A 9,882-nucleotide genomic window follows, 5' to 3' on the forward strand; every position below is an offset into this window, starting at 1 on the left:
TTTCTCTGTTTTGTTTTTTTTTTTTTGTTACAAAATCTTCCAAAGTGTTCTTGAAGCTAAATTCAAACTGCCAAGAAGAACAGCACAACTGACTCACAGTAAGAAAAGAAGAGCTGGGAAACGTGAGAATACTCGGCTCTCAAAATACCTTAGTAAAAAGCTGGGAACTGATTTTACTAAGGCTAAAAGAAAAAAGAAGGAAAATTCTTTGCCTGCTTGTTACCATACATATATCCCATACCCTTTAGGAATGACCTCCTATCTACCTGTGCTCTGCTTCCCATGCTCTGAATGAATCTAACTCAAGAAAGCAGAGGTCTCTCCTGCATTGTATCTCAGCACCTCTGCAGCTGCATCCAGGCTGTTCTGCAAGCTCTGCTGCATGCCTGCTGGTCCCAACCTCTCCAACAGCCAAACCCTGCCCACACATCTGGACTTCTCAGCCAAGGGAAAACAGTGCACTTAGTTCTTGTTCTAGTATGAAAGAAAGAGATGAGGTGCACAAGGAGTGCAGGGCTTTTCATAACAATGAAGAATTGGTTTCCTTTTCTGTCTGTCACCCATTTTCTGTACTTTTTCTGCCTTACCTGTCTGTAACAATTCATGCCCTGTTATGTGATCTGTTGGAGGGACAGCTGTATTTCGTTTCCCACCCATTTTTAGCCTGGTTTGGATCTGCTGTCCCCATTCCATTTTTGCACCCCACTAAATTTGTCCTTAGCTTATTTCTTTGAGCTGTCTTTGCATAATTTATTATCTCCATATGATCTTCTAGTAATAGTCTTACACAACTTTATCTCATGTATCAATCATCCATCCTACATATTGTCCCATAATTATCACAATGAATGTAGGCTACTGCAGCTGTGGAGGAACAATGCCTTCAAAGACAACTCTTGAACAAAAGAAAAGGAATGAACATCTTCACCACAACCCCCCGCGCCGTGAGAAACTCTGCCTTTCCACTGTCTTAGACTCATTACCGACTGGAGGCCCCTACAACAATTAAGTACTGCTAGAGACCAGACTGAGGTCAGATCTTTCCCTCTTTCCTAGCTTCTGCTACCAGTCTATTGTGTTAGCTCTGAGTAAGTCTTTATCATCACCCTGCTTCAATTTTCCTCCTCATCAACTGTGCAGACAATATTATCCCTCCTGGAGAAGCTGATTTGAGATGAGTACAGGGAGAACTTTAAGGCTGGACTGTTTTTGTCACAGTCAGCATGGTGACTCAGCCCACTTCTCATGGACAAAAAGCGAGAGCAGCCAGCTTCATTTTGTATTTTCAGGCATCTCTGGTGCATTAATTATCGTAAACAAAATAAAAAGGTAACAACAGAAAAAATATTTACTGAGCAACTGATAACTGTGTCTACGCGTGTTCAAAACTGAAGTTTTAAACTCTTGGAGAACTGCTACTGGTAAACAGGGTCTGCAGAATGGCACCTACCAAATCCTCCAGTTCATAGACAAACCCTCTGTGAAGAGGCTGATCACGTAGGTTGGGAAAATTAGAGGTGAAGCACCTCAGAGAAGGGTTCCCCCAAAAGATAAGGCTTTGGAAAGAAGAAAGGGACATGAAAAGGTGATGGTGAAAATCCCAGCTGAAGTAGAAATCCTGGAAGTTGGGAGATTCTGGGGATCAAGGATCAATATGTGGAAACAACTGCCAAGGGTGATCAGGGACCGTTTGCTCATTTTTAGTTTAGATTGAGAAACATTTACAACTTATCTGCCACACTTGCCCTGTCCACGTACACAGCAGACAACAGGAGACCACAGTTCCTGGTCTCCTTGACCCCATCTTTCTCACAGGAAAAATGAGCTATTTGGCAGCACAGTGGATGGGCTTATGAAAAAAATTACAGGTGGTAAAGTGAGAAGCGGAGGAGCTCCAGCTCCCTTCCACTCAGTTCTGACTCTGAACTGTTTTTCTGATGACTCTAAGTTTCTGTCTGGGCTGCTACTACCGATAGTAGTTGCATAGCAATGGATTTTAAATCTAAAAAAGAAGGAATATATGTCAAGCATCTTCCCCCATCCTATGATTTTCCCCTTAAGCTTGCTTGACCATTAATTTACTGAGTTGGTCTTTCTGTTTTTGCTCTAGTTAGGAGGGCTTAACACAGAGTTGTTCACACGGAGCTTCAGACCTCTGAATCAGAGCTTACTGGCTCCTAATGAACATGTGGAGCAAGCATGGTAAGCACAGCATTTATATCAGTACTGCTTCTTTCAGTTATTTTAAAACTGTGTATTTAAGAGTCAAAAGTAGGGTTGTGAGTGTTACTCATTTGCAGCCCTTATTACAGCAATATGGTACCTACAACACGCCACAATTACTGAAAGGAAGATGACCAGTTCCATCACAATCTTACTTAATTAGTGCAGTAACTAAAAAAGCAGGAACAAAGTATTTGCACTATTCTAAAATAAAAAAATGCAACAAAAATGAACTCCTCACAAGTTGGGAAACTTCTACAGGTATTACTCCTGGCCTACATGAATGTGATTTTACCTTTTTTTTCTTTTTAATTAGAAAAAAAAAAGAAATCTAGTCAATCTTCATTTTTAAGCAATATGCCTATGTGCTACATAATGCTTGAAGTCTGCAGCCTCTATGTTGAAGTCCTTGAGAAAATTAAGCATTCTCTCCATTAAGAAGTTTTAAAAAAACACTTTAAATTTCTATGAAAACCTTAAGATAAAATAGTTTCAAGTCCTGTTTGCTTTAAAGCTACAAAGAGAAAATATATCTGAGACTATATAACAGTGGTCATTAAAGTCCTGGCTGAAAGCAGATTCATATCAAATTCAGATATTTTTCAACTTAAGAAGCATGGTCCTATAAATATTTGCAACACCTTCAACTCAGATTTTCATGTACTATCATTCTACAATTGTTTATTTTTTTTACCTGAATCTAAAACTGAAATAAAATTAAGAGATAGAAAAGCAAAACAATAAGAGTCTGTCAGCATGAAGAGTTGGGGAACGTTTCTATATTAACCTATTATTCTATCCCCAATGCTTCCAGAAGATAAAATGATTCAAAATAATTGCCCTTTGGAATTTTATTTTCTCCCTCTCCTTAATAAAAGGAATAAATCTTCCTAATGAACTTTAAGCTACTCAACAAAAGATTCATTAATTTACATATGATACTGACTTATAACGTTATACTGTTATTTTGAAAAATAATTTTACCACATGAATATTTTGAAAAACCTCATTTGTTCCTCTGATCTTGAGTTGGAGTACCTTGAACTTTGTTTTTTCTCCAAATCTGCCTGCTAAGAACTTGGGACTAGAAAACAAAACTGGTTTCTTTCAGGCTTACCCATCATCACCAATAATAAAGCTTTGAGACTGAATTATGCCCTTCCTCACTGATTCCAGAAGGTTGGGATAAAAAGCTTTACTTACAATTTCCTTTGTCTTGTTTTGTATATTTAAAGCATATTATGTCATACTTATAGAGCCAAATTCACTTATTTTTAAGCAATCCAACTAAGCTCAGTGAAGTGTTCTGTAAATTCCAGTTCTAGTTCTGCCTTCTAACAGGCCTTTCAAATGTCTTGAAAGCAGAAAATTGGACAAAGCAGAAACAGCTAAATTTGTTACTTTCAAATTAAATAATGCTTTCTCTTGCCTTTTCTCGCTAGCTTCAAAAACAAAATCAAAACGGTAGCAAAAGATTGGAGGGACAGAAGCTACCTGCAGATGACACCAAGCTGTGTGGTGCAGTTGCCACACGAGAGGGACAGGATGCCATTCAGAGACACCCAGACAGGCTCGAGCAGTGGGCCCAAAAGAACCTCATGAGTGCAAGGTCTTGCACCTGCGTTAGGGCAACTCTTGCTAACAGTACAAGCTGGGGGACAAGACAGACTACAGCCTTGCCAAAAAGGACTTGAGGGCAGTGATGGTTGGTAAGCTGGACATGAGCTAGCAATAGAATCAAAGAATCCTTAGTGTTGAAAGGGAACTCTGAAGGCCATCTAGTCCAGGCCCCCTGCAATGAACAGGGACACCACAGCTAGATCAAGATGCCAGAGCCTTATCCAGCCTCACCCTGAAATTCTCCACGACAGGGCACCAATCACATCTCTAGGCAACCTGTTCCAGTGCCTCATCATCCTCACTCTAAAAGATTTTTTCCTTATATCTAACCTAAATCTACCTTCTTCAAGCTTGAAGACATTTCCCCTTGTTCTGTCACCACGTACCCTGCTAAAGAGTCTGTCCCCTTCTTTCCCATAGCTCCCCTTTAGATACTAAAAGGCTGCTATCCCCACAGCCTTCTTTTTTCCAAGCTGAAAAGCCCCAGCTCTCTCTGCCTGTCCTTGCAGGAGAGGTGGTCCATTTCATGGGATCAATGTGCCCTTGCAGCCCAGAAAGCCAACCATATCCTGGGCTGCATCAAAGGAAGCATGAACAGAATGTCAAGGGAGGTGATCCTGCCCTGCTTCTCTGAACTGAATCTTACCTGGAGTACTGTGTGCAGACATGGAGCCCTCAGAACAGAAGAGACTTGAATCTGATAGAGTGTATCTAGAGGAGGGCCACAAAAATGATCCAAGGAATGGAACGCTTATCCTATACAGACAGGCTGTGAGAACTGTGGGGACCAAATAGTGATCTTTCAGTATCTAAGTAGGGGTTATAAGAAAGAAGGGGACACTGTTTCACAGGGTCTGCTGCGAGAGGACAAGGGGAAAGAAGTGTGTGGAAGTGCAGAAGATAACTTCCTTACACAGCTGGTAAAGAGCCTACTGAGAAGGCGCCCCACTAAAACTGCTGTTCACAAATAGAGGACTGGTGGGAGAAGTGGAGGCCAGGAGCTGCCTTGGGCAGCATGACTATACAATGGTAGAGTTCTTGATTCTTGGTAAAGTTTGGAGGGGGATCAGCAAAATCACTAGCTTAGACTTCCAGAGGGTGGACTTTGAACTGTTCAGGACACTGGTAGGAAAGGTCCCTTGGAATTCAGTCCTGCACAGTAAAGGAGTCCAGGAAGGCTGGTTTTGCAAGAAGGAAGTCTTAAAGACACAGGAATAGGCTGTCCCCCTGTGCTGTAAGATGAGCTGGCAGGATAGACTGGTGTGGATGAATAGGAAACTTTTTCTGATTCCAGGAGAAAAAACCACAACCTACCTTCTGTGGAAGAAGGGAAGGGCAACTAAGGGAGAGTACGAAGAAATTGCTAAGATATTCAGGGACAAAATTGGAAATGAAAAAGCCAAGCTTGAACTCAACTTGCCCACTGTAGTAAAAAGGAACAAGAAACTTTGTTACAATTATATTAAAAAAGAGGGCTAAGGAGAATCTCCAGCCTTTACTGGATGTAGCAGGGAAGGGACCACTGAGGATAACTAAAAGGCCGAGGTTCTCAATGCCTTCTTTACATCTGTTTTTATAAGTCAGATCAATTATTGTCAGGACAATCAACTCCCAGACCTGGAAGTCTGGGATGGGGAGCAGAATAAATGCTCCACAATTCAGGTGGAAATAGACTGTTTCTTGAACCTGAAGAGACAGACCTTATAGCTCTCTACTACTTGAAAGAAGGTTGTGTCAAGGTGGAGGTTGGCCTCTTCTCTCATGTAACTATCAACAGGACTAGAGGGAATGGCCTCAAGTTGCATCAGGGGAAGTTTGGGTTGGATATCAGGAAAAATTTCTTCTCCAAAAGAAATGGGCTGCACAAGGAGGTGGCTGAGTCATTGCCCCTGGAGGTGTTCAAGAAACATTTAGATGTGGTATTAAAAGATGTGGTTTAGTGGAGAAATTGGTGGTAGGACAGGTTGCCCAGAGAGGTGGTAGATGCCGCGTCCTTGGAGACTTTCAAGATCAGGTGGACTGGGCTCTGAGCAACCTGCTCTAGCTGTAGGTGTCCCTGTTCACTGCAGGGGAGTTGGACTAGATGACCTTTGAAGGTCCATTTCAATTCAAACAATTCTGTGACTATGAAGTGAATTCTTGTACATGTCCCATTCTTGACTTCAGGAATATTTTTGTTTCAATAAAGATAAATAAAAGTAATGGAATGCAGACATTTTTTTTTTTTTTTTTAAATATTAAAAAATGCTAAAAGGCATCTTATTTCCAAATTGTAAGTACTGAAATGAAGAAAATAAACAAGTTACATAAGATTTGAATCACACAATCTATCATTTGTTTCAAAGGATGTGCAAAAGGTTAAGCATCCCCTTGATAATACAAGAGGAAAAATATTTTATTATGATTATTTTATTCTAGCAACCTGAAGAATGTTGGATTTCACTGTGATGGTAACAATGAGATAAAGAAAACCAATTATGTAATTGGTATCCTTTAGACAAAAATTCTTCACTAATTAAGAACTATGGAATCACAGCCACAGTAAAAGAAACCATTATCTTGAGATATTTTCCTAGGTAATTCTAGCCAAGTGACTTTTATTTCATAAAGAAAAACAGAGATTTTAAGCACAGTAGTAAATATCTTAAGTACAGTAAAATGAATTTCCAGAAAGGAAGTGGTCCACAAGGTTAAAGCACTTTGGCTTCACGTCTGGTCTATGTCAAACGTGAAAGCTTGCCCAGTGGTTAGTAACACCTCATACTAGTTCTCAGTCAGGTGTTTGTACAAGAGCTCTAAACAAATCCAAATTTCCAGTTACGCAGTTAAAACTGACTAAAACTGCTTTGCCATGAAAGTGTATTTTAGAATAATTTTCATCAAGGGCAGTGTAGCTATTTCAGTAAGTGATATTTATTCTTTTCTTCAAGCAATATTCCTCAACATAGTATATTTCACTTTGGGAATTTACAACAGATAAAAAAGTTGTCCAGACAGCTTCTCTTGGCACAGCACTGTCAGAACTGTTTCCTAAAAGGCCATTCCCAGCTAGTTCTTCACACCTTTTCACTCATTACTGTACTTACTTCTCCAGATAGTCATGCATAAAATAGAAAGCAGCATTGCACAATGCCTTGGATTCTTTAGAATTTTGAATGGCTACAGGCCCTCCATCTGTGCCTTCACAGCCTGTTTTCCACTGGCAGCTCTGCAGCCTCCCACCAAAGCTACCATGGCAGTATTTTTCACCAGTAGTTCTAATACTCTTGTTCACTGTTCTTCTTGTATTCTACTGCCTTTACGTCCCTCTAGCAAAACAGGAAGCACATCACTAATGGTGACAGAATGGCTTAGTGTTATTAAATCCTTATTTCCAATTTCTCAAATACTTTTAAAATAAACCAACTCTAAAACTACTCTGTAATACAACTATATTAACTCGCTATTCAACACAAACAGCAGCTGTAGCTGCCATAGGCATAGTCTGCACCTATGATTCACTAAGCAAATTATTTATGCCTTCTCAAGGATGGAATGGGCCTTATATTCTTGTGACAAACACTGGAGTCATGCATAATTTCAAAGGATGACACAACTCATTTGGATAAATTCAACTCCATGCCATGATAAAAAGTCAGAGAACACTTTCAAGCAGTACCTTCATGTATCTGTTACGCACAATTTACATAAGCTAATTCATGCAGCTTATTCCAAGCTTCCAATGAGGCTGAACCTTAAAGCAGGCTGCCATGAATAAAAGTGTACTCACAGTTAATGTCTTTTTCTTCCTTTGACCTGCTAATAGTAACATGCAGATGTTTCCCATGTATTGTCAGAAACAACACGACATTTTTAAAAAACAAACAAAAGACAACAAAACTATAAACAAAGGAAATGCTTTAAAAAATTTTGTGCAACTGAAACCAACTGTATTATTAATGCATAGTAACTGAGAAAGTAGTGATACATTTCCATTCTTCAAGCAGAAACTTGCGTTCTAGGTGTCCAGTGGCACTTCACCTCAGTTTGAGAAAGTTCTGATTTTGCAGGCTGCTTACCCAGTGGGTGATTCTTCTGTTAAACTCCTTTTAAAAAAGAAAACTGAAAAATGTGGTTTAATGTCAGTCACCAGCAGAAGTAAAAAAAGCTGAAAGATTTGAAAATCAGATGATCCTGTTAATACAACAGGACCATTCCCTGTTGTATTAAAACCCACAGTAGGCTCTTCAGCCAAGACCTCATGCTCAGTATCCCATTTGGCATGACTGAATTCCTTATACCTCAACAACTGAATAGGGGAGCAGGAATGTGAAGAAACAAAGCCCTGCATGCTTCTTGGCATGTTCTGGTGACATCCACTTGAAAGAGTTGTCCATCTTGTTCTTCATAGCTATCTTCCCTTACCTAACAGAAATAAAAAGCCAGCAGAACTCACAACCCCCAACTCAGACGAGAACCCTAGCCACAAAGTTACAGTTATACATCATATTTTAGATCCTTTCCACCCAAATTACTGCATACATTTTTGACCACTGATCACTTAGAAATATGGTGCTTTTCTTTTCTTTTTTTTCTTTTTTTTTTTTTTTTTAAATAACACTTCACATAAATGCTTTATACACTATATTTCATTCCCTTATCTACATGTCTCCATTTCATTAGTACGTCAAAGAAGAAGGTTCAGCATCATATCTGGTGCTCCAGCAAATTCTAGTTTGTTGTTCACAGTGTAAGAGAACAAACGAAATATAGGCTCTTCTAGTATGAACACACATTACAGATGCACACATCGTCTTTTTCTTAAATGAAAAGATTATAACATGAGGTATATCACACACAGCTTATAGAATAAAAAATAGTTCACTTGAAATTACAAATGCAAAAGAAAAGTTCTTTGGTGTTAAGGGCTGGAAGGTTCCCCATGATGCACCAGACTCTAGACCAGGCAGAAAAACGATCATGGAACACAGGAACAAAGGAAGCCAATTATGGAAAAATCTGAGAAAAGAGCTTGTGAAAAATCTCACTTACCTGCTTTAGCCGTTTACTACAGATTCAGCATGACCTGATAAAAGATACCAGCTTCACACTTCAGTGTACAGTACAGCTGGTAGATGTCTTTACATACCCCAAGTATCTGACAGCAGCGTAGGCCACACGCATCAGAAACATATTCAGGACCAAAGTCTTAGTAAAGAAAAACTACATTTGTCATAGCAACTAACTGTACAACATCATCTCTACCACCACCACAAGTCCTTTCTGACTCCATGTCAAAGTTATAATGAATGAATCTAAAAAGCCCACAATCAGGTAAACAAAACAAATGAACACTAAAGTAAGTACTTCTGGCAAGCTTGTTCAATGCTTGGATATAATGCATGTTAACGTAGTAATAAAAGATTAGCAGAACATATGAAGAAGGGAGTCACAAGCCAATCAAAGAACAAGCAGATAAGTTACAAAGCCAGCAGATATACTGAGTTTAATTTCTGATTGTTGGAAAATACTCATTTCTAGACAATTTAAGCCTGAAAACATTACAAGCACAGCACACTTTCTACACCATTTAGAGTGAGTGACTTTACATCTTAGAAAACACGCTGCTCTCCTGACTCAGGCTACATGCTGTATCCACGCTGTGATGTATCCATAACATCATTGACTCCTCTGTTTCTACAGCCAAACTTAAGAAAGTATTCCCACGTTTGCCTGGATCTCTGCCACTTGCTAGCTTCTTCAGGAAGCTCACAGGCCCCACAGTCACCACTTACACTGGGGTCCTACAGCCAGCGCCCACACGGACCCCAAGCCACCTCAAGTTTGGGACTGGAAGCTCCCGGACACCAGCCCACTCATTCCTTCCACACAGAAAGCCCAAAGATCCCACAGCCCCTCGCCTGCCTCACACCAGCGTACACTCAAACCTCCTGCGCATGCGCCCTGCAGACCATTTCCCCTCAGTCAGGGCGCAGTCGCAATCCCGCGCAGGCGCACAGCCCTTAAGGGAGGCCGTCACCGCCCGCTTCCTCGCGTGCC

At 40.2% G+C, this 9,882-nt stretch overlaps 1 long non-coding RNA gene across 10 annotated transcripts in view; it reads right to left on the reverse strand.

Annotated features, from left to right (window-relative positions):
- The window catches only part of LOC122155068, a 40,604-nt gene extending 30,734 nt beyond the window's left edge, over window positions 1-9,870 (reverse strand). For 3 of the 10 annotated variants that reach the window (XR_006167119.1, XR_006167120.1, XR_006167121.1), the window contains exon 1: window positions 8,875-9,870. This is a non-coding gene — a long non-coding RNA (uncharacterized LOC122155068). The remainder of the gene's footprint in view (window positions 1-8,874) is intronic. The other 7 variants (XR_006167117.1, XR_006167118.1, XR_006167125.1 and 4 more) reach the window with 6 other exon arrangements.
- Between the last annotated feature and the right edge of the window lie 12 nt (window positions 9,871-9,882).

Source organism: Centrocercus urophasianus, unplaced genomic scaffold (assembly GCF_019232065.1).
Source record: "Centrocercus urophasianus isolate 14NV4802_14NV808 unplaced genomic scaffold, USGS_Curo_1.0 seq_11, whole genome shotgun sequence".
NCBI lineage: Eukaryota > Metazoa > Chordata > Aves > Galliformes > Phasianidae > Centrocercus > Centrocercus urophasianus.